The sequence below is a fragment of the Crinia signifera genome, chromosome 8, assembly GCF_055691185.1.
Source record: "Crinia signifera chromosome 8, ASM5569118v1, whole genome shotgun sequence".
Lineage (NCBI taxonomy): Eukaryota > Metazoa > Chordata > Amphibia > Anura > Myobatrachidae > Crinia > Crinia signifera.
In genome coordinates, this window is record NC_139224.1 from 26769302 (window position 1) to 26796050 (window position 26749).

Consider the following 26749-nt stretch of genomic DNA (forward strand, 5'->3'; position numbering starts at 1 on the left):
GATGGTAATCCATAAATTAAGAAGAAAGTCCAGAAACAGAGCAATGTGTCCCTCCTGGAGAGGGTCATGTTGGGAGGTTTGCACCTCCCTCCCTCCCTCCCCCATCCCCCCCCATTCACGGCATCCCCACGATTAAATGGCACATGCAAAACACTGACATGGCTATGGTCGACAATGAAAAAGGTTGACAAGATTTATTTTTCACTTTTTCAATGTTTTCATATTCATTTTTATGTGTCGACATGGACACCAATGAAGTGCCACACTTATGTCAACATTTACATGTGTTGACCTTTCTGTGTTGATTTTTTCTTGTGGCAATTCGCGGCACCCCCCGCGACCCCCCTCCCGCGATTTGCAGCACACCCCCCGCAATTCGCGGCACCCACGGTGACTCCCGCGATTCGCGGCCCCACCCCGTGACACCCCCCCTCCTGTGATTCGCGGCACCCCGCGACCCCCCCTCCCACGATTCGCACCAACCCCCCAGACCCCCCTCCCGCGGTTCACGGTGCCCCCCACGAACCCCCCTACCGCGATTCCCCACCCCTGACCCCCCCTCCTGTCATTGCGGCAACCCCCCGCCCCCGCGACCCACCCTCCCGCGATTCACTGCAACCCCCCGCGCCCCCCCTCCCACAATTCGCGGCACCCACACCCCCCCCCCCCCCCGCGACCCCCCCTCCCGCAATTCACGGCATCCACCCACGACCCCTCCTCCCGTGATTCGCGGACACCCCTCACCTCCTCCCTCCCCCCCACCCCCACACACGATTCACGGCAACCCCAGGATTAAATGGCACATGCAAAACACTGGCACGGCTATGGTCGACAATGAAAAAGGTTGACATGAGTTTTTGAAGATTAATTTTCCTTTTTTTAATGTTTTCATATTCATTCTCATGTGTCGACATGGACACCGATGAAGTGCCACACTTATGTCAACATTTACATGTGTTAAACTTTCTGTGTTGATTTTTTCTTGTGGCGATTCGCGGCACCCCCCGCGACCCCCCTACCGCGATTTGCAGCACACCCCCCGCAATTCGCGGCACCCCCGGTGACTCCCGCGATTCGCGGCCCCACCCCGTGACACTCCCCCCCACGATTCGAGCCAACCCCCCCGGGCCCCCCCTCCCGCTGTTCACGGTGCCCCCCACGACCCCCCTACCGCGATTCCCCACCCCTGACCCCCCCTGTCATTGCGGCAACCCCTCGCCCCCGCGACCCACCCTCCCGCGATTCACTGCAACCCCCCGCGCCCCCCCTCCCACAATTCGCGGTACCCCCCCCCCCCCGCGACACCCCCCTCCCGCAATTCACGGCATCCTCCCACGGCAGCACGCCTAAGCCCCTCTTAAGTCCCCTGTATACTCACACACCCCTATTACTACCCAGCTTCCTGCTCTCCTGAACCGTAACTTCCACCACTGGGGAGTCGCTGACGCTGTTTTGCCCACATGCCCCTATCATGCCTCATAGCCCAGCCTCCTGCTCTCATGCACCCGAACTCCCACCCAGTAGGAGGAGACACTGACTAAGGGCCACCATCCTGTACTCCTGTACTGCCACGCTGGACCCTCACCCACTGGCAGAAGCTGCACAGTATCTCCCACCCTCCTCTTTAGTCCCCCTTATGCCCACACACCCCTATCACTACCCAGCCTCCTGTTTTCCTGTGTCGTGACCTCCGCCAGTGGGGAGCCGCTGACTCAGAAACACCCTACTATACTATTGCACACACACACACACCTAAACAACACGAACACACAGCGCCCCCCCCCCACACCCACAAATGTCACTGTACCATCCACACTATCAATGTACATCTTACTCTGTAACCGCTTTTTAATTAAACAAAACAATACACACCCCCTTCCACATCATATGCTCTCTATTTAACACATTTCAACTATAACTCAAGTTGCAATACAGGCATCTTTCATACAATTCTAACCATCTTTCTCATATGCAAATGTTCACAAATTAAGGGGGCGCAGCCCTTTACGACGGTGTGAAGAGCGCCCGTAGGGCGCGATGAATCACCTAGTATATAAATATATATATATAGTGCAGGAGATATGGCACTCGTGGCGACTTGGATAAAGAAGATTCAGGAGACGGTGTGTGAACCAATCAACGTTTCATTCAATCAAGAATTTCGTCAGGATTATATCAAAATATTAAACATTATGCTTACCTTATATCCCCCATTCCACGCTGGATTGTCCGTCCCCTGACGCTGGACCCGGAAGTGGCGCTTCCAGATGACATCATGACGTCTGCAGCCCGGCCCGCAGACGCTCTGACACTGTTCCACGTCCTGTCCCAGGGTCAGTTGTCATGGAGACGGTGCGCTGTCAACCAAACAGAGTGTAGATAGGGATAAGGCAGCTACATATACAAACATAAAACATTGCAATATCAAAAATGACCAACAACTATAGCATAAAACAGACTAAAGTTCAGAAACATATCAAAACAGCCAAGGTATATACATCATCCTGGATGCATATTCACAATAAACAAGAAATCGGCATAGTGTCATTTAATCCTCTAGGATGGATTGTGTCCAATTTATTAATCCAAAACGCCTCTCTCCGTAAGAGAACAAGATTTCTATCACCACCACGGGACAGCGGGGGGATGAAATCTATCATGCGATATTTTAAAGATGTAAGACCATGCCGAAGTTCAAGGAAGTGTCTCGCCACCGGTTGCTCACTGGAACCGGAATTGATGGCGGCTTTGATGGCCGATCTGTGTGCTGTCATTCTCTCCTTGAACTTACGGCTGGTCTTACCAACATAAGAGAGCCCACAGGGGCAACTTATAAGGTATACCACGAATGAGCTCTCGCATGTTAGATGATGGCGAATCTGGAATTTAACCCCAGAATGAGGGTGACAGAACACGTCTCCGGATATTAAAAATTTACAGGTGGTACAAGGACATTTAAAACATCCAGGTTTTTTATGGGAGAGAAAGTGGCCCACTGGGGATGAAGCAGGTTGTAGTATATCTGTTTTCACAAGCCAACTGCGGATGTTGCGGGGGTTGGAATAGCACGGCATCAGGGTGGTATTTTTAAGATTAAGGTCCTCATCCGATTTTACAATACTCCAAAGACGTTTAGAAATTTCCTTAATCTGTGGTGCTGAAGTATTATATTGGGTCACCCAAGGTAACCGATCTCCATTGGTTCTAACCACCCTGTTATCCAACAACTGTCTTCTATCCAATCCCAGTACTTTAATCTTAGTCTCCACCAAGGACTCGCGTGGATAACCTCTAATGACAAATTTTTCAATTAATTCATCTATTTGATGACTGGCCATAGTTATGTCGTTATTAATTCTAAACATCCTTAACATCTGTGAATATGGCAATCCTGCCTTCAGACTTCTAGGATGACAACTATCCCAATGTAGAAAAGTGTTTCTATCGGTCTTCTTGATAAACACAGAGGTATTGATGGCAAAATTGTTAACCCTGATGAGGACATCAAGAAATTCAATTTCGCATTGGCTGCTTTTATACGTGAATTTCACCGGGTGAGCAGCACCATTGATATGAGTGAAGAGGTCAACAAGATCACCCAACTCCCCCCGCCACACAAACAAAAGATCGTCTATGTAGCGGGTGAAGAAGGGGATGCGTGCGGCCACCTCATCTCTACAAAAGAAAAAATTATGTTCGACGTCGAACATATAGATGTTCGCGTATGTAGGGGCCACTGAGGACCCCATAGCACACCCCTTAATTTGTAAGAAGTGCTGCCCATTGAACCTGAAAAATTTTTTTGTCAAAATCATCTCCAATAGTTCCATCCAGAAATCAATGAGGTCTGTGTCAAAGGTACCATTAGAAACCAAAAGCCTACGGACTGACGCTAGTCCCGCCGCGTGGGGTATTACGGTGTAAAGGCTAGTTACATCAGCTGTAACTAGCCAACCATCATTAGGTAAATTACCAAAAGTCTCCAACTTTTTGAGCAAAGTAGTGGTATCTAATAAAAAATGCTCATGTCCCTGTATAAGGGGCTGTAATATGGTATCTAAATAGATTGCCACTGGTTGGAAAAGGGACCCCCTCGCCGAGATGATAGGGCGCCCCGGCGGGGGGTCTAGTCCTTTATGGACTTTCGGCAATGTATATAAGATGGGCATGATGGGAAATTTAGGAATGAGTATTTGACACAGATCCCTACTGATTAGGGAATTCATACATGCTCTATCCAAAATGCATTTCAACTGTTCAGAAAATGTAATCGTAGGATCTGACTTCAATTTAGAATAAACCTCAGGGTCTGACAATTGTCTGAAAATTTCATTGCAATATACATCACAATCCTGTACTACAATCCCACCCCCCTTGTCCGCGGGTCGAATGATATTGCAATGTTTTATGTTTGTATATGTAGCTGCCTTATCCCTATCTACACTCTGTTTGGTTGACAGCGCACCGTCTCCATGACAACTGACCCTGGGACAGGACGTGGAACAGTGTCAGAGCGTCTGCGGGCCGGGCTGCAGACGTCATGACGTCATCTGGAAGCGCCACTTCCGGGTCCAGCGTCAGGGGACGGACAATCCAGCGTGGAATGGGGGATATAAGGTAAGCATAATGTTTAATATTTTGATATAATCCTGACGAAATTCTTGATTGAATGAAACGTTGATTGGTTCACACACCGTCTCCTGAATCTTCTTTATCCAAGTCGCCACGAGTGCCATATCTCCTGCACTATACATTATCCCCCTCTGATAGGGGCACCGGGTGCAGCTATTTCAGTCATTGGGAGTGCCGGGCTTCTGCAGCCATATATCGGAACACACCTCTACCAAGGAGTGAACCGGGCCAAGGCAACCAGCAATTATCAGTGGAATTATCCCCACAGGACACTGTTGCGTACAGGACATTCAGTGACAATACTTGTCATTTTTTAAACCAGATTTATTGCTGTTATTTTCACCGTGGTGATTTATGGTTGTGGAGCACTGTGTTTATTGGTGTTTTCACTGCTGGATCAAATTGCCAGTAACCAACGCGATAAGCGCAGCTACAGTGATTGGACTTCCATACACACTGGGCGATTTCCTATTGTAAAGCAATTTTATTATTATGGCTAATGGGGGTGAATCAAACGAGGCATTCAACCCTCGCATCATCCCACAATATGATTTGTTCAGCTACTCGGAATCAGATGCTGACGGTATTATACATAAACAACAATTGTTTGATGCCACAGAGGCCAAACCGGCTGATATTGCTTACAAGGATCTATTAAGACTTAAAAAGAAGGAAATAGATTATACATACCACGCTATATCATTAAGCGACTACTTTCGTCAGAAAAAAATCCCACGGGGCTTCCGTGTTAAAAACTGCCCCACTATTGGACGGTATGATTCAAATTTCTGTGCCAAATGGATCGCCATTACTAATAAATGTGCGATGGATCTAATATTGCTCGTGATCGAGCATTCTAATAAGGAGATCACACAGTATCAAGAGAAGATTAAACAGTTTGAAACCGTCCATATGCCTATTCTCACAGCGGATTCTGACACAGATTGGGTAACCAAACTGTCAACACAATTGTCGACTTACAAGAAAGATCTTATTGCTTTTAAAAAAGAAAAATTCATTAAAGTCGAACGGGACTATGAAACCCATCAGGTATATAACTGGCTATCCGGGACCTCTAATCAGGGTCGCGGTGACTCCAGAAGAAAACCATTCTTTAGGAGACAAAAATATCCTAAAACCAATGTCGACACCGATACCTCAGCTGAGTTCATAAGTTCAGCTAGCGACACAGAAAATGTCCACGCCAGAGGAAAGAAGTCTGTCCCTTTAGGGGTGAAAACACGTACTCAAGGCGGCCCGCTCGTAGAGCCACTAGACGTGGGAGGCAGAATCAACGCCAGAGGACGTGGAAACAAGCCACCCGCAGGCACCAAGAAGAAATAATATTTAATCTTTCTACACATAATTTAACTGAAGCTGAGAAATCAGTGCTCAGTAAGGGATTATCTTATGTGCCATCTTCCCACTTCAATCCTTTGAACTGGCATGCTGAAAAGCATCAATTACAGCGCAAGATCAAGCTTAAAGAATATTTCTATAAAAATCCTTCACCTCCGGTGGAACATTGTGTGCCTCTATCTAATAAATTAAAGCAGTTTAAAATGAGGTCTTCTTTTGACCCTTTATCGAATAATTCTAGCATTAAGACCTTTATGCGTCTATTGGATTCAGAGGTATCCACCGCTGTTAATGAGTTTGTTGCTCCCCACTGCAATCTCTCCCCCCTTGAACGTGAGGCTCTACAGAATTTATCCAAAAATGACCGCATAGTCATTCGACCCGCGGACAAGGGGGGTGGGATTGTAGTACAGGATTGTGATGTATATTGCAATGAAATTTTCAGACAATTGTCAGACCCTGAGGTTTATTCTAAATTGAAGTCAGATCCTACGATTACATTTTCTGAACAGTTGAAATGCATTTTGGATAGAGCATGTATGAATTCCCTAATCAGTAGGGATCTGTGTCAAATACTCATTCCTAAATTTCCCATCATGCCCATCTTATATACATTGCCGAAAGTCCATAAAGGACTAGACCCCCCGCCGGGGCGCCCTATCATCTCGGCGAGGGGGTCCCTTTTCCAACCAGTGGCAATCTATTTAGATACCATATTACAGCCCCTTATACAGGGACATGAGCATTTTTTATTAGATACCACTACTTTGCTCAAAAAGTTGGAGACTTTTGGTAATTTACCTAATGATGGTTGGCTAGTTACAGCTGATGTAACTAGCCTTTACACCGTAATACCCCACGCGGCGGGACTAGCGTCAGTCCGTAGGCTTTTGGTTTCTAATGGTACCTTTGACACAGACCTCATTGATTTCTGGATGGAACTATTGGAGATGATTTTGACAAAAAAAATTTTCAGGTTCAATGGGCAGCACTTCTTACAAATTAAGGGGTGTGCTATGGGGTCCTCAGTGGCCCCTACATACGCGAACATCTATATGTTCGACGTCGAACATAATTTTTTCTTTTGTAGAGATGAGGTGGCCGCACGCATCCCCTTCTTCACCCGCTACATAGACGATCTTTTGTTTGTGTGGCGGGGGGAGTTGGGTGATCTTGTTGACCTCTTCACTCATATCAATGGTGCTGCTCACCCGGTGAAATTCACGTATAAAAGCAGCCAATGCGAAATTGAATTTCTTGATGTCCTCATCAGGGTTAACAATTTTGCCATCAATACCTCTGTGTTTATCAAGAAGACCGATAGAAACACTTTTCTACATTGGGATAGTTGTCATCCTAGAAGTCTGAAGGCAGGATTGCCATATTCACAGATGTTAAGGATGTTTAGAATTAATAACGACATAACTATGGCCAGTCATCAAATAGATGAATTAATTGAAAAATTTGTCATTAGAGGTTATCCACGCGAGTCCTTGGTGGAGACTAAGATTAAAGTACTGGGATTGGATAGAAGACAGTTGTTGGATAACAGGGTGGTTAGAACCAATGGAGATCGGTTACCTTGGGTGACCCAATATAATACTTCAGCACCACAGATTAAGGAAATTTCTAAACGTCTTTGGAGTATTGTAAAATCGGATGAGGACCTTAATCTTAAAAATACCACCCTGATGCCGTGCTATTCCAACCCCCGCAACATCCGCAGTTGGCTTGTGAAAACAGATATACTACAACCTGCTTCATCCCCAGTGGGCCACTTTCTCTCCCATAAAAAACCTGGATGTTTTAAATGACGTCATCTGGAAGCGCCACTTCCGGGTCCAGCGTCAGGGGACGGACAATCCAGCGTGGAATGGGGGATATAAGGTAAGCATAATGTTTAATATTTTGATATAATCCTGACGAAATTCTTGATTGAATGAAACGTTGATTGGTTCACACACCGTCTCCTGAATCTTCTTTATCCAAGTCGCCACGAGTGCCATATCTCCTGCACTATACATTATCCCCCTCTGATAGGGGCACCGGGTGCAGCTATTTCAGTCATTGGGAGTGCCGGGCTTCTGCAGCCATAAATATATATATATATATATATATATATATACATACATACATATATACATACTGGGGCATCAACAGCAGTGTAGACCCCTGGGCATAGTAATGTATTGGGGCCCCTACTGATCCTCCAGTGGTAAGGGTGGGGGGTGCTATGAGTGGAAGCTTTGATGTCCCGCGGATGGTAGGGGGTGTTATATCAACCACTCAGCATGTAGGGCCTGGATCAGTAATTTCCACTAATTACCCCTTTACCCCTGGTATTGGGGACTAGGGGATCAGAGTTTAGGAGGCAGAGCAATCTGCCAGCGAGAATATAAAACTACATACCAGGTGTGTGGAGCTGGAGCAGTAACCAGCAGCTGGAAGGCTGATATCTCTGGTTCTGGGAACAGTAGGGAGAAGCAGCTAGTGTCCATCAAAGGGGAAGAGTCCCAGCTTTTGGAATATACCCTCAGAAAAACTCTAAGGGGCACATGTATCAAGATCGCATTTACAATGCGATCTGGGCGGAATATTACCGCCCAGGATCGCATTGTAAAATGCGATCATTTCACCCGAATGTATGACCTGTGAATGACCCGAAAAGAGCCCGTCCCTGCGATGCCTGGTGCCGGAAGCCGGGGGGTCTGCGCATGCGCAGTCACGCATGCGCAGACCCCCCGGCAACCCCGCTGACCGCACTGCCGCTCGGGCAGTGCGATATGTAGCCATAGGCTATAATGGGCTATCGCCATATCAGAATGGCGATAGCTCAGGGATGCGATGCTGGGCTGCCCGATGTTCATACATCGGGCAGCTTCGCATCCCCCATAGAAACCTATGGGGGATGTGGCCGGCGGCGCTGCAGGGGGGGATCGCAGCAGGGATCGGAGATTCCTGCTGCGGTCCCCTGTGATACATTAAGGGGATACATAATATTTGCGGTTGACCCCCGAAAACGGGTGTTTTCGTGGATTTAGCCGCAAATATTAGTTGATAAATGGGCCCTAGAGTCAGACAGAACCTGAAATATCAGACTGGGAAGAGCAGGGTCAGTGCTAGGGTGTCCGGCGCCCTCCTGCAAACCATACATTTTGCGCCCTTTCACATTGCCATTGCAACAAGCTGCAGCCTGATTGTGGGAGCGTATGCAACATGCGATCCTATGGAGGATCTCGGGTGCATGTACATGTATGCATACACCATCTCAGTGCTGTGTCCGCAAAATGTTGCAGTCACTAAAGGTGCCCATACATGCTGCGAGAATCGCATACGTTATGGGCTAGATCGCATCGCACGGCATGCATGCAATGTGTGTGCGATGCGATCCGAAAGCAGTACAAAAAGTATGTGCAGCACATACTTTTTGGTCTGTGCAATGCGATGCCCGCAGGAGCGCACATCGCATCACATGCTTCTATTGCAGCGTGTATGGCCATCTTTAGGCACATAACCCAGCCCATTATTTAAAAAGTGTCTAAATTAATATAAAAAAATCTACAATTATTAAATTTTTTTTATAAACATGTATAATAAAAGACTCACTGTTCTTTTGCTGTTTAACTCTTGTGTAGTCCCTCCTCTTCTATCTGTGTAGGCAGGATGCTGAGGACGCCATTACACCCCTATCGTGACTGAGGGGGAAAGGAGGGGAGAGAAGGAGGAGATGGAAGAAGAGGAGAGGAGATAGAGGGGGCGGAGTGTTGAGGACTGGCAGTGGCACTGGCACAGCACACTGAGAAGAGGGAAGGAAGGGGAGGCGGCACTGCTGCCTGTTTGTCATTTGATTGACAGCTGACAGGTGCAGGGAGCAATGGGTAGGGGGCGGATCCGGACATGACATGTCATCCAGGCATTCACAGACATCGCTACATGCCTCAGCACAAGTGTCCGTAAGCTCAGGTCGCAGGAGGAGGACAGTGTGTGCGCGGTGCAGGGAGCTGCTCAGCCTCTCCATACTGCCGCCCTTGCTGCGGGCGGCGTGCAGGCTGTGTGCACTCATGGTGCAGGGAGCAGCTCTTAATACTGCCGCCCGCCCGCTGTCAGACAGGTCCTGCGGGTGGTGTGCAGGAGGCAGCTTTAGCAGAGGCAGCTTTAGCAGAGCAGGGAGGGAGACAGCGCCTTGTCAGCAAGGAGCTGCTGAGTGGGTAGCGCCGGCCCTGGGGAAGAGCAATTAACAGACTTGGACGGGGAAAACTGCTTTGAAGTCAGATATCTCTGGTTCCCAAGGGCCGATTTTTAAAATTCTTGTACCCATGGAAATAGGCACCCTCACCTTTTAGCCTAGGGCCCTTAGACTCCTGGGGGGGGGGGGGGGGGGGTGTTTCTGGGTACCCCCCCTCCCCCGCGTGCACCACTGAAAGGGTTTCGTATAGGGTGGAAAATGGCAAAATGGAAAATGGCAAAGAGGTTGGCATATGCAAGGGCCCGGCACAGAAAAGAGGGACAATAGAAGCTGCAGATATACTTACCTTACAGCGGTGGCTGCAGACTTTGGGCTGCTGTGCAGACCATGTATCGCCAGCAAAACAAAATAGTGGGGGCTGAAGCGCTGCCTATGGGTGTGGTGATTGTGTTAGTGCTATCAGGAAGTCGCTGATAGAAGAGAACTTTCTGTAGTTTACCCCTGAATGAATAAATGATGGAATAAGGCTGGGTGTTGGTTTGGATAAACCTTTTTATTATTATCACACACAGTGTTTGGTATAGTTCAGAGAAGTGCAGAAAATGCAGTATCAAGTACTATACATGAAGATCTGGAGGGTAAGTGCTCCAAATCTTGGTCACAATGTTGTGACTTATGGTGGTCTGCTGCTAGTGATCAGGGGGGCCGTTTCCAGCTACCTGCTAGAGTCCTCTCACTTAGGCTCCGTCACTTGAGGTGGTCAGATGTCTGTGCGGTAGTTAGTCTGCGCTAATCTGTGAGGTTCAGTCGGTAGGTAGGAAGTCAGGATCGTTTGCAGCGGTGGGGAAATTAGGTCTCCCAAAATCCAGCTCCTAATGCAGGTTGCTGATTTGGGGATATGTCTGTTAGGGGGGGGCAAGAGTGGCGGGGGCAGGTGATAGTACGTTGGTGGGTAGTAAGCGTCAGTGCTGGGTGGCACCGGAGGACGGCGTCCCTTACCTCAGGTGGTACTTCCTACATCTTGGTCCCTTGTCGCCGGTAGCTTGCTTCCACGGTGCTTCAACGCTGGAGACACATAAGCCGAAGACGCTCTCAGCCTCTGTTGCGCTGGGACAACGCCACAGAAGCTGTTAGCTGCATCGGAGAAAGCCGGTTCAGCCCGCTGATAGTGGGGGCTGACCAGCTCTGCTGCAGAAGGGAGACCAGCGCAGGATCCTCGATCGGTAAGTATATTGGTGTAAAATTGAGATGTGTGTATGTGTATGTAATAAAGTTTTACTTTTCTGTGTGTGTGTGTTTTCTTTTGTATAAAGGAATAAAGGAGATGACTACTTCATCTGACAACGTTTCAGTTTATTAACTGTTTTCAAGTCACTTATGCATAAACACACACACACACACACACACACACACACAATATCTTCGCAAAAACTTGGTAGACAACATTTCAGCACCTTTTATGTGGTCACCTAAGTTTACCACACCAAATACCCAATATACAAATCGTGCAACACACTAGTAACCTCCTTATACTGTACTTGCCTCTAACACATTATGCCACATGGAATGAGCCAAAACTCACACTATGGCACACGGATTGATTCAAAATTCACATTTTTCCACAGGGATTGAGCGAAAATACACACTATACCAAATGAATTGAGCAAAAATTCACAATATGCTTCATATATAAAATTTATACCATAATGCACATTACATGTTAAGCCACACACAATAATGTTCATTATGTATTATGCCAAACACCATAATGCCTATTAAAAATGATGCTACATAAGTGCTGCGCATAGAGGAGGAGCATGCGCTCCAGAGACGGGAGGAGGGTGCCTCCTTCTGATTTTGTGAATCGCACCAAAGAGAAGTGCGTTCCATTTGCCGCGTGACCGGAATAGTTCCGACCATGTGATCGGAGAGATGACGCAGACCTATAAATACAGATGGAGATATGCGTTCCAACTAGTATACTATGCTTTCCAATGGTGTGTGATGTTTTATTATGTGATCAGGAAAACCTGATAACATGACAGGGGAAAATCTCTGTGACAGGAAGTAGCGGTCATTAAGGTAAATTCGTAAGATTAATGTTAACAAAAGAAGGTTTTTATATATGGTAAATGTATATTTTGGATCTAGAAATATTAGTAATACATGTCTATTCGGTCTCTCATTGAAAGAAGTTGTATAAAGCATGATTTTATTTATTTTCATGTGTAATTGGCACTTCCTGTAAGGTGGGAAAAAAAGCCACCACATTCCCATTCAAAATCACCTGTGATAAAGCTGCTAACAGAGCAGGGAAACGCGTCAGGTGTGACCAGATAACTGACCTGACGACCTTTAGATTTGAGGAACAAGCCTAGGATCCAATCACCTTAAGGAGGACCGTTTTTCATTCATCAAGTGGACTTTCTTTGTTAAGAGGAACTGCTTCATACCAAGGGCCAGATTCTCTAAGCTTCAAAAGTGATAAAATGGAGAGATAAACAGCCAGCCAATCAGCTTCTACCTGCCATGTCACAGACTGTGTTTGAAAAATGTCAGGCAGGAGCTGATTGGCTGGCTGTTTATCACTCTCTATTTTATCACTTTTGAAGCTTAGAGAATCTGGCCCCAAAAGAGCTGCTTGCCTAATCTTCACAATAAGTGTAATTGGACGGCCTTACAACTGAGACCACTGATTCCACTATGTGGCGACCAGCCTGGTAATTATACAATACCCCCGAAGATACCACTTACCCCTCCATTGCCATTGACATTGCTAAAGGCTTGTGCATTTCTACTCCCCCAATTCACCACTCATATATGTGGCCACAATATACCTCAGGTCTCTCAAATTCAAACCATTCCCGTGCCATGTGTTTTTATGTTATACTCACTGCATGTATTTTTTAATTGTTTATTAAATTTGTTATTCAATACTGTGTTCAGCGCTGCTTTATATGCCCATGAGATCTTCTCAGAAGCATAATATTGTTTTATAAGTGCTGCTTACCTACATGCTCATTGCCAAGGGTTCCATGCTCATTGCCAGGGGTTCCATGCTTGTTGCCATGAGGGATTACATGCTCATTGCCAAGGGAGAATACATGCTTGCAGTAACTGGGGGACAGCCGCTGCTGGGCAGAAGTGACAGCCATTGACAGCCGGGCAGAGAGCAGGGGGCTGCCCGGCTGTATTCAGAGCACTGAAGGTCCCGGCTATTTGAAATAATACCCCTTTCACACCAGAAAATGTAGGGACTTTCCCGGGAATATTGTCCCAGGATCATGCAGGGCCCCTTTTACACCAGCCTAGTCCCTGCATTTTCTGGTGTGAGGGGGAGAGAAAACCACCCCCCCACCCTTTAACGTACCGGCTATAGCTTCGGAACCAACTGACCCATTTACATGAGACCAGTATCATATTGAAGAACTTTTGAGTGGGCTTCAAATGATTTTAGTCCCGTGAAACTGGGCCGTTTTGTTCCAGAGAAATCTACCCTCAAACAACATGAACAGCCATGAAATTACATTTCAGAAATTAAAAAAATCGGTTTACCTGCAATATCCCTGGAACCAATTAACCCATATGGACCAACCTGGTATCAGATTGAAGGCCCAGTGATTTGGATTCGACTGAGATCAACCTTGAGCTTTTGTGATGCCGGAGGGGGAACTGGCAGCCATTGAAACCGGGTTGGGGTCAGAATTAGCGGGTCCCATTTTATCCAGCTTTGCACGGCGGTATCTCCGGTTCCGAGGGGGCCAGAGGGCTGGGCTCGTTGGAAAGCCCCAGTCCTCAGCTACAAAAGGTTTTAAAATTCTCCTGTCACTTTCCGCCTTGCCGTCCGGCACCCAACGCTACCCGGCACCTGCCATTCACCGCTGCCTGCCACCCACCCCGTTGCACCACACTGTCCACCCCTGCAATAGATGTGTTCCAGTGGTGCTTTACCGCTGGCACACACCTACGGATCTTACCCAATACATCCGGTTAGATTTTATGTGCAGCAGGGTCATTCTGTAGGGTCCAACCCAAAGTGCGCACAGGACTGCCCATCGGGTCAAATGGGATATCACACACATTCGATTTCTTGGCCCAATCCGTCAAGATCGGGTAATATCAGCCCAAATTATACTAGTGTATGGGGGCCTTAGATTTTCAGATTCTATTGGATCCTTAGCACTTTGTCAGACTGAAGCTGAGGGTGCACAGTGATGTAAGAGTTACTATGTCACTATAAATTCGCTGAAGCTTCTCTACCTACCATCAGGTGGTATCAACACTCCTATTTTTTGAGGCGTTTACCTTGACTTATTGAGCACCATCTTCCTTCCAGCCATTCTCGTTCCAGTTTGTATATAGATTGTAAACTCTCCCTTAGGGGCAGATTTATTAAGCTTGGTGAAGTGATAAAGGGCGGGATGTATTAAAATACATCGCCGCCCTTCGCTTCCCCCCGCCGCGATGCCGCCGCATATGTACTAACATATGCGGCTGGCATCGCGGTGCGGTGACGGAGGCCCCCCGCGATACCTGGAATGTGGTGTGCGGGAGGTCTCCGTCACCTCCCAGCCGGCTCCTGCATCCCTCACCCGGCGTCACGCCGGGGACAGCTAAGCAAGCTGTCCCCGGCACCTCCTCCTCCCCCCTGCAGCCGGAAGGATGTCCAGCTGCGTCACTAGGGGGAGGAGAGGTTTACCTTCCAGGGTCCAGGAGGACGAGGCGGCGGGTTTGCGACGGCGGCGGTGAAAAGAAGCCCATAGGCTTCTATAGGGTATCGCCACCCAAAGGTGGCGATACCCTCACTGCGGTATCATTTTTGATACATAGGAAAATGCGGTAAAATCAGGGTTTTACCGCATTTTCCATTTGATACATCTCGCCCAAAGTGTCTGGTTTTTATCACTGGACAATCAGCTCCTAACTGTGAAGTTACAGGCTTGGTTTGAAAAATGACAGGCAGGAGCTGATTGGCCGGTGATAAAAACCAGACACTTTATCACTTCACCGAGCTTAATAAATCTACCCCTTAATTTCTTACATTTTAAATGGTACTTGTGTAGTTTCGGGGCAGCAGTTACGTAGTCAGCATAGAGTCCTTGTCAGAATCAGCGTAGTGTTCCCGCGGCCAGCGTAGTCAGCGTCCCTGTCAGTATCAGCGTAGTGATCCCGCCTGTTCGTGGCTAGCTGGAGCTTACGTAGTTAGCGTAGTCAGTCAGGCGTCCCTGTCAGTATCCACATTGCGATCCCGCCCGTTTGCAGCCAGCCGGAGCTTACGTAATTAGCGTAGTCAGTCAGCGTTATGCAGTTAGCGTAGTCAGTCAGAGCTTATTACATTGTTTGGGAACCATTGACCATTTTAACCTGCCTGACATGACAGGTGTGAATGTGTTCCTGAAACACCCCCACTATCCATGCCAGCCTGAAGCGTGGCGAGGGGACGCGGTATGCGTACTGGCAACCTTTTCATACCCCCACTATCCACGTCGGCATGGAGTTGATTTTATAAAGTGTGGCGAGCGCAGCAAGCCACCGAGCCTGAAGCGTGGTGAACGGACGTGGATTGTATAGTGGAGGTTTCAAATGGAGGCATTTGCCAGTATGTAACATGGAGCACTGGCAAATGCCTCTTTTAGTGTGCATGTACTTGCGTTCACACCCCCTTATTGTGCAGGAGACACACGAGCTAACGAACCCATAACCCTGTCGGCAGGGTTGCTGTACCCTGCCACAATAGTTACTCAGGCGCAGATGCCTATCAGACGCTCCTGCGTCTCAGACAGATGGAGCGCCTCTCCACCGGCGCCCGCATGATCCCAGCTCCGCCAGAGAGGGGATCATGCGGGTGCCGGCGCTGTGTTAGAGGTGCTCACTAGGCTTGCCAGGGATGCCAGGAACAGAGATGCAGTTCCCGGCAATAGTACGGTGAGTAGCTGCCTCACGGGGACACTACGCTGACTACACGGGTTGCCGTGGAGTTACTAAGCTGACTACGCTAGGCAGCCATTGGGCTACGCTGATAACGTAGCTTAGGCTGCCGCCGTGAAACTACACAAGTACCTTTTAAATTTGCCAGAATCAAACCACCTGTTGTCATTTGCCAATTTTGTGCATTCCCACATATAAGCATTCCCACGTAACTACAGTATATAGACCCACTGGAGAAAATGTTTCTGCAACCTGCACACTGTACAGGCCACTTCAAGGTTCCATCTTTTGCACCTTAAAACTACAGTACTCCTTTTTATAAGGTATATAGTTCCAGTTTTCACCGATACCACTATTTATTTTTAGCCTCAGTTTTGGCTTAAATTTATTAGGTGAGTGATTGTTTTATCAAAACTGTCATTATTTGTGTGTGCAAAGGTTTTCATATTTAATATGTGCCTACCATTTGCAAAGCGATTAAAATGTTTTAAACAATATTCTGCAGTTTACACTCTGTAAGTAGTACCTAAATTACAGCACTAGGTGGCAGAAGAGGCATACCTTTTGGTTTTGGCCTTGAACCAAATGTTATGCTTTCCAAGTTGTATTTATACCCCGTTCTCACTGCAGGCAAATTCCCGAGTCTATCATGTCGACCCGGAAATTTGCATTTTTAACACAGGTTTTTTTGCAGTGTGAACGGATCGCATACCCGGATCTCATACACGGGTAAAACCCTTCTTTTTACCCGTGTTTGAGATCCGGGTATGCAGACACGGGTTGACCCGTTCTCACTGCATAAAAACCCATGTTAAAATGCAAATTACCGGGTAGAACTTATTCACCCGGTAATTTGCCTTGCAGTGAGAACGGGGGTCCGTCCCTGCAGTTCCCGGCATTTTAATGCCATGCAAAAACCGTGTATTTCTCACTTGCAGTGAGAACACGGTGTTATTGAAATTCAGGCTGATGACTAATATTGCATATTATAGGTTTAATGTCATATTAATTGCATTGATATTGACATTTTTATTTATGTATATAGGCTTTTATTCAGATCTGATCGCAGTAAAAAATTGTTCTCAAAATGGGCAAAACCACTGCAGGTGGGGCAGATGTATAGAAAAAGTTAGATTTGTGTGAGTTATTTTGTTTCTGTGCAGGGTAAATACTGGCTGCATTCTCGTGTATAATTGTCCATTCGGGTGTATGGAGAAGAGATGAAAATGATTGAGCCCGGAGTTGAGGAACAGTGAAGAGATGCTGGATGATTGGAAGGTACAGGGATAAGCCAGATGGGTCTTGACAGATCAGGTCTGGGTGAAACGGACAGGGGTAGGCAGGAGGAATCGTGACCCAGGTTGGCGTCCCTGCGACCGAGAAGAAGGACAGGCTGGCTGAAGGCACGTAGTGAAAAACGCAAGCCAGGAGTCTCCAGGAGCAACCAGCAACCAAATTCGATCTCCTACCTTGAGACAGGGTGAAGCTCTTCTTCAGCAAACTTCTGATAGATGGAAACCTTTTGAAGAGATTTATGGAGGTTGGCCCAAATTTTGGAGAAGTGATGTAAAGAGGAAGTCACGACTGGTTTGTCAATCACTGGCAAGCTTGGAAACTCTGGAGAATCACCATTTCTGCCATAGATCTGCCATTAAGGATTGTTGGGGCGGTCCAGTCCTGGATGGCTTTAACTTTTACAGAATCCATCTCTAGGCCTGTACTGGAGAGGATGCGGCCTAGGATAGGAATTGTCGACCCCTCGAACACACATTTCTCCAATTTACAATAAAGATGATTTTTCCGAAGGCGAGATAGGACCTCTCTTATATTCTGCAGGTGAGTGAATAGGTTGGGGGAGAAAATAAGGATGTCGTCCAAACAGACTATGATGGAACTGTAGAGCATGTCCCAGAAGGTTCAATTTTGGGATGGAAATTGCGCTAATTTAAGCAGCTCTTATAGGGGAAAAGATTGATGGAATGGTTAAAGAGCGCTAGAGTTATGTGCAAAAAGTTGATAATGGATGTATAAAAAGAGTGGTAAAAAAGGTGGATAATGAAAAGGTTAAATTAGAGTGGTACCTGTAAAGGAAAATTAATTATTATAAATGTTTACACCCTTTTGGGGAAAATTTATAATGGATAAAGGGTTCCAGCTTTGCCTGTCCCTATCTTACCCTATAATCTGTGTCCTCTCTGTGCCGTAGTTGTTAAACAGGTGCAGGTGTTATCCTGCAGACGCTGCTCTGTGCGTGAGTCGGGGGTGACCAGATGGTGCCGTAGCGGTGATGTTCTTCTTGCTGTGCAAGTTCCGCTGTGCTGGCCGTGTCACTGAGGGAATCAGAGGCTCCTTAGCGCTTCAGATGTTGGTAGCGCTACCCCGCTGCGTACCGTATGGACCGGAAGTGACCGGAAGTGACCAGGAATCGGCGCCGGCTGTTAGAGTGGACGGATAAGAGTATAGGGAAACAGGTGTCAGGGTTCAGCTGGTTCTTCTCTTGGTGGTCCAACGCATTTCGTGCGTCCTGCGTACTTTTTCAAGGAATTCGGACTAAAGGTTACGGGGTTGAAACAAGCAATTTTAATAAAGGATCTTTTCATCAAATAAATGTCTTTGAGTAAACAGCAGGATACATTAAATATATAAGAAATAAGTTCTTATATATTCCGGTTAAAGTCGTAGAGCAAGGGGTAGGTCTGCACACTACTTGTTTTCCAAGAGACAGTAATTATAGGTCATGGATCCACCTTCTATTCAAAATTAATCGGTGGGGGTGCTATCCTGGACAACCAATTGTACGTACAAGAAGAAGAAAGAGAGAGCGGTTGTACGGTTGGATGCACACCTATTTTATGTATAACTGAATTTTTCTTTTCTAATAAACTGATAAAAATGTCCCATGTTCTTTTTCTTTTATTGTGTCGAAACTCAGGGGCATAGAGTATTTAGACGAGGTGAAATAAGAGGTTAAAAACTTACATACATAGACCCATATTATACATTCATGGTGTAGGGAACAAGTTTGGAAAACAGTGCAACAGTAATGTGTTTTAAAATACAGAACCTCTTATTTCACCTCGTCTAAATACTCTATGCCCCTGAGTTTCGACACAATAAAAGAAAAACAACATGGGAAATTTTTATCAGTTTATTAGAAAATAAAAATTCAGTTATACATAAAATAGGTGTGTACAACCGTACAACCGCTCTCTCTTTCTTCTTCTTGTATATTCCGGTTAAAGAATGGAAATTACTTGACGAACGTTTGAATCTGGTAGAAGGATGGGAATGACAAGAAGAAGATTGAGTCCCGGACTTGGTTTATGGAGAAGAAGTGTATAATTGTCCAGTCGGGTATATGGAGAAGAGATAAAGATAATTGAGTCTGGAGTTGATCAACGGTGAAGTGTTGCTGGGAGTTGCAAGGCACAGGTTAAGCCAGATGGGTCTGGGTGAAACGGACAGGGGTAGGCAGGAGGAATCGTGACGCAGAATGGCATCCCTGAGAAGGACAGGCTGGCTGAAGGCACGTAGTGAAAAACGGAAGCTAGGAGTCTCCAGGAGCAACCAGCATGGAAGACTCTTTGCACGGACACTGAACCAGCCTAGGCAGATCTCCTATATAGATAGAAGGCGGCTGCCAATGGCTGTCAGCCAAAGAGGGCAGGGAAATACATCAACTGGCCGAATCACAAGGCTACCCACACCTAAGATGGCGGCGCTGGCCTCCCGGCACCGCCTATGTGCCTGTCCCTCAGACGGCGCTGGGACCCACCCCCACTGGAGCGCAGGTGCCGGAAGCACGGAGTAGGACCACTGGAGAGCAGGTGCCGGAAGCACGGAGTATGACCACTGGAGAGGAGGTGCCGGAAGCACGGAGTATGACCACTGGAGAGCAGGTGCCGAAAGCACGGAGTAGGACCACTGGAGAGCAGGTGCCGGAAGCACGGAGTATGACCACTGGAGAGCAGGTGCCGGAAGCACGGAGTATGACCACTGGAGAGGAGGTGCCGGAAGCACGGAGTATGACCACTGGAGAGCAGGTGCCGAAAGCACGAAGTAGGACCACTGGAGAGCAGGTGCCGAAAGCACGGAGTAGGACCACTGGAGCGCAGGTGCCGGAAGCACGGAGTAGGACCACTGGAGCGCAGGTGCCGGAAGCACGGAGTAGGACCACTGGAGCGCAGGTGCCGGAAGCACGGAGTAGGACCACTGGAGCGCAGGTGCCGGAAGCACGGAGTAGGAGAACTGGAGCGCAGGTACCGGAAGCACGGAGTAGGACCACTGGAGCGCAGGTGCCGGAAGCACGGAGTAGGACCACTGGAGCGCAGGTGCCGGAAGCACGGAGTAGGACCACTGGAGCGCAGGTGCCGGAAGCACGGAGTAGGAGAACTGGAGCGCAGGTACCGGAAGCACGGAGTAGGACCACTGGAGCGCAAGTGCCGGAAGCACGGAGTGACAGCAACCGGGGCACAGGTGCGGATAGCAGAGATCTGCAGTGGTGAAGGTGGTCGCAGGTGCAGGAACTGAAGCAGGCAGGTGCAAGTTTTCACAGATGCAGGAATTTGGAAGCACACAGGTGTAGGGGCACACTGGTGCAGGTACTTAGAATGCAGGAACAGGTGAACACTGGTGAAGGAGCTTGGAGGCACACAGGTGTAGGAACGCTGGTGCAGGGTCTTGGAATGCCGGAACAGGTGAACACTGGTGAAGGAGCTTGGAGGCACACAGGTGCAGGATGGAGGTGAAGTACAATAGGAATGGTAGCTGACAGGAACAGCTGGCTTGGAGACTGCCTGGAAGCAGCAGGGGACAGTGCCCGAGCACTGTAGGAGTCAGGCTGTGCAGGAGCTGGTATATAGCACTGGAACACCGTAACATCTAACCGGAGGGTTGACAATGGAAGCTCTGACAAAGTGCAGGAGTCCAATCCCAGCACTTTTATACCTGCAGGTGGGAGGAGAAAGGGCTGGCCAATACCCAGGAGGGAAACCGCAGTGGATTGGCTGGGAAAGTCTGTTTGCTTGCTGCATGGCTGAGGCATTAGGCAAGATTGCTTCACAGCTGCACCATCAGGTAATCATTGGAGAGACTGAGGAATGATCTGCACACAACCCATCCTGAGGCTATCCAGACTTAGAGCACAGTGACAGTCTAGAGAGCCTGGATCGTGACTACACGGATGGGTTAGTAACGGGCCCGCTGTGCCCTGCCGCCGCGGCGTGACATCTCGCTGCCCTGGAGTCATATTAGCAGTGCCTCCCATCACATTGCTCCTGCAGCATCTCACATCGCTGCCCACAGGAGACTGATCGGCATCTGCAAACTCACATTTACCAAAATAAAATGGATTATAGATACAGTAAGATACATAATGTATTTGTGCTTTTATTCATTGATGAGTTATACTTGCCATCAGTGTAATGTGAAATATCAGCACACCACAATAGGGAATAATGTGAACTGGGGGCCCATCACTGGGGTATAATGTGAAATAGAATCACACTACAATAGGGAATAGTGTGACCTGGGGGCACCACAATGGAGCATAATGTGAAGTGGGTCACACTACAGTGGGGCAAAATGTTAACAGAGAGCGCTACAGTCATACTTGCCTACTTTTGAAAAGTAGTTTCAGGGAGATTATGGTTGGTAGCAGAATTTTGCACAGCGCCCCATTGAGGGGGCGTGTCATGCTCCACCCAAAGGGCGTGTCTAGTTCCATATATGGAGAAATTGTGGAAAAAGATTGTGAACGTGGCACCTAGAAGCATGGGTGTGTTATTTAAAATGACTTATATCCAAATGCAGATGAGCCCCAAAGCAGTAAGTTAAGGGGCATACACACGGAGCAAATTTGTGCTATTTTCTAAGCAATCTGACTAGATTGCTTAGAAAGTAAGCACAGATCTCTCTGTGTGTATGCTCCGAGAGATTAAATATCTCTTGCTAACTAAGTCAGTGCATGCAGTCACAATCTAGTCAAATTGCTTAGCAAATGACTGCAAATCTGTCTGTGTGTACAGAATGAGAGATACTGATTGCAATCTCTCATTCTGAACCAATACCCGGCCTTTTTTTGCTTAAGCAAAATTGCTTAGCACAAATCTCTGCGTGTGTGTGTGCTCTCCATGGGAGATCTTGACACCAGAAAAATTGCTTAGCAAAATTGCTTAGCACAGATCTCTACGTGTGTATGCCCCTTAAGAGCTACTATACTTGGTAAAGTGCTGGGAAATGGTGCTGATGATTCAATGTACATGTATCTGTCTCTCATTCCTGTTTTCCACAAAAATGTAACAGTGTAATGTGGGCTAGGTGACATGAGGAAGATTGCTAGACTAATGAGGGAGAGAGGGAGATTGCTGCTAATTCAGGGAGTCTCCTGCAGAATGCAGGAGGGTAGGCAGCTATAGCTACAGTGCAGCATAATGTAACTGGTGCCACACTCCAATGGGGCATAATGTAAACTGACACTCTATAATGGGGAATAATGTGAACTGACATCCTACACGGTGCCATAATGCATACCTACCAACAGTTACTAATGCTGCAGGATATTGGCCCTTATTCAGATCTGATAACAGTACAAATTTGTTCTCAAAATGGGCAAAAGCATGTGCACTGCAGGCGGGGCAGATGTAACATGCGCAGAGAGAGTCAAATTTGGGTGGGATGTGTAGAAACTGAAATCTAAATTGCAGTGTATAAATAATGCAGCCAGTATTTACCCTGCACAGAAACAAAATAACTCACCCAAATCTAACTCTCCCTGCACATTTCACTGTACATCTGCCCCACCTGCAGTGCACATGGTTTTGCCCATTTTGAGAACAAATTTCTACTGCGATCAGATCTGAATAAGGGCCATTGTATAAAGGTGGAGGCGTAAATATTTTGTAATACAGTATGTTATTACGTCGTCTCACCACTAGATGTAGATCATGCTGCATTGTCATGTTCCCTATCTGTTTAAATCTTTAAAGATGGTTTACAAATCCCCTTCCTAATTACAGGCATTAGAGTAGTTCTTGCCACACCAATCTGGCTATTGGGCCCCAGGGCCTCCGCACCGCTTTGTATATATGTGACAGCAGCACATCGTTCTAGCGCTCTGCAGTGTCCTTAGCCCATCAGTCCCAGCAAAATTAATACAAGCATTGACATGGGATAGTATTTACTTGATGATTTTATTCATGATTTTTTGCTGCAAGGAGACATAATAAAGAACACAGGGCTGCCTGCAAATCATTGGTATGCTGCGGTACGCAGACCTGGTACACACAAAAAGGTCTGGAGATTATAAAAGCACAAGAGTGCAAAATCTTTTTATCATATATTGGGGCGGATGCAGGGTAAGTCCCTGTGACTCCCCAAATCGCAGGTGCAAACTGCAGTCATTACCTAGGCAGCAAGTGCAAGCATATGCAATGTGGCAACTATCTTTAGATCAGTGGCGTAACTATAAAACAGGGGGCATGATCGTAGCATAGGGCTCAGGGCCCAGGCAGGTCCAGTCAGACTCACTCTGTTTATTATCAAGCAGCCAGTCCAGGACACATACCTCCCAACTTTGGCACCTCCGCAGGTGGGACGCTGCTGCTGAAATTTTCGGGGGCGTGGCCTAATTTGGGGCGTGGCCTATACGCGCTGCTCTTCCACGAGGTCACGCCCTCATTTTGCCGCTATGGGGGCATGACCCCAGCCCCCTGGTCCAGGAGGGCAGGAAGGCAGTCAACAGAAGAAGATGGCAAGTCAGAGGAAAGGTCTCAGGAGCCAGGCTCCGTGGCCAGTCAGGAGCAACAGCTGCAGGAGTCACCAGAGGGCTCTTCAGAGACCTCGGCTCAGAGTCCAGAGTCAGCCTCACCACTGTCACTGCAGTTGACTATTACTGTGGTCTGAGGGAGGATGAGCTGCTGGCTGCAAGGCCAGTACTAGTGGGAGCTGGGGCTGAGCGCTGCGCCGCCCAGGCAGGTGAGAGTGGAGGGCACACACACACAGAGACACAAGGGTGCAACTGTGGCAGGCGGGACTGTGGGTGCAGCTGGCTGTCTGTGCAGACTACTGTACTGCCCGGCGGGAATACTGCGCTGGCTGAGCCACAAGTCACTCTCGGCGGTCCCGTCCACACTCAGGCGCACCCACGGCCATCGTCATGCAGCACCATAGGAGGAGCTGGAGGGGGGGCACATGTCACACTGTCCCTCCTCCTAGCGTGCACCACAGTGGAGTGGCAGACTGTCACTCACAGACTGTACGTGTCATAGAAATAGGTGGCACTGGGGGCAGGCGGAATTTTCGGACATTGTATAGTCCAGGGCAGCCACCCGTCAAGACTCCGGAAGTCTCAATTACCGGAATGTCCGGAATAATCCCGGACAGGTGGTAACCCTAGTCTCCATCCAGTCTCTGCTATGCTGCTAACATGCCGGTCACTCAGGATATCTCCCCTGTTCCTCCAGTGGACATGTCCTGTCCCCCGTGGCCTCTGAAGCTGCCGCCGCCATTGCAATAGCCATGCTGCAAACGAACATACTTTCCCCCCACAGTCTGACCTGGGCATGGCCATCTTGGTCAGTGTCACCTGAGCCTTTCCAGCCAATCCTCTCCAGCCTGCTTTCAGCATAATTGTCCAACCAATCCCCTTCTAGGAAATCTGATGCAAATCGTTAGTGCTTCAATTGTCTTTTCTACTGATGGAAGTGGTCTGCCAATCTCCAGGATTCCATCTCCTGTGCTAGTTATGTGGTACCCCACTCCAGGTACCACCTGTGCCCCAATGGAGCCTGACAATTGCAGTCAATGCTGCAAAAAAGACCCTTTCCCTTGACAGGGGCAGGAAGGGCTAATAGTATCCGGGGGCATTAGGACCAAGGAGTTGTCCCTACCTGGATACCGGGGAAAGGAATCCTGCCCGTGGGGATTGGCTGAGCAACGTGTGTCGGAGAGATGTCAGAGTTCAGCCCAGAGAGCAGCGTGGTGTGTGGCACATGAGGAGAGGAGCCGCAGCGCCAGAGAAGAGAATGCAGCAGCCGAACGTGTGAAGTCAGTCGAGGGATGGAGATCAAATGAGCCACCAGGAACTGGCCGGGGAGACCTGAAGCCAGAGAGCGGTGTGTGTTCCCCTAACCACCCTGCTGCACAGCACCAGCGCAGCCAGAAAGACCCAGCGGCGGCAGGGGTCGCGACCCGATGGGAGCCAGAGCCGGGACCCGCATGTGTAGTGGACGGTGCCAGGGGTTTCCAACAACCAAGAGGACTAGGCAGAACTGGAAGACGTGACTGGCGGGAGCCGGCAACAGTAACAACCCCGTGCAGGTACCCCACACTCACACTCCCAGACAGCTGACATCCAGGTACTTCCAGAGCCCCCTCCAGTTGGCCTACATACCTGCAGTCCCTGCACAGACTCCTGTCTCCCATAACACTCCACCTGTGCTCTCCTCTGTAAACCCCCTCTGCCATCACCCACCCCAAGGTCACCATTATTCAATTGTCCAGCGTCACCCAGCCGCAACACCAACTGGTACGGAACCGTTCTTATCTGTGGACTACAAATACCCCATTTTGATATACAAAAGAAAGGACAAATTGAGTTACTGAGCTACAGTGATATCACCCAGGTATCAAAACGTGCACTATAGGAACATTTATTATTGCGCAATAATACTCCCCTGTTTACTGTGATCTATTCAATGATAATTATCTGTGTTGTGTTGATTTATGCGAATATGATGCCCAAGGTTATAGTCAATTTAGAGTACCTCCTTGACAGTAGTACAGTTACCAGTAGCAAGACGTGAACTGCATTGATTGTTTGCTTAAATCCGTAAGTTGGAGGAAAGGGACGCAGCGACCCCTGTGGTCGTAGTTAGATTGTGTATGTGGTACATTATTCAACTGTCATTGTGTATTATTTACTGATATTTAAACAATTGGTTGTTTAGCATGGTGGAAATAAAGTGTTAACCCTTTTGAGCAATACCCGGTTTACCGCCGTCAATTCTTCCCCAAGAAGAAGAAGCAGCACCCTCCAAGCGGCAACACCGGTAAGACAGCACACCAACATACACCTGTGGTTATCACAAAGAGTCAAGTGCCTAATTCCAGCTACAGATGCTGTCCCAGCATTTCTTCAATTCTCACTGAGGGTGGGATGTTCTAACATCCGCTGCCCATTATTTTTGCCCCCCTTCGCCTGCCACCGCATTCTTAATAATCACATATGCTCTATATTAGCCAATCAGAGCTTGTGTACATTAGCCAATCAGAACGGCTGCCGGTACATGAGCTCTGATTGGCTTACCAGCCGGTGCTGCATTTTAATTGGCTGCCGGTGTCCTGCACTGAAGAAGCCTGTGCTTCGGGACCTGCTGAGTCGGGCCGTAAGTGGATGGAGGGAGGGAGATGAGGGGGAGAAGATGGGGGGAGGGCCATCTGTACATAAGAATGGATCCATGGGGAAAATAATCCCCCCCCCCCAACACACACTCACCCACACACACACACACACACCTATGTGCTGCTGCTGCTGCTGCTGTAGCAGCAGCAGCAGCGTCGACGTCGTCCAGACAGATCCGGGCAGTGGGAGCTGGGAGTGTGTAACGCTATTTGCCGGGTATGAAGCACTGCTGATTTTGAAAA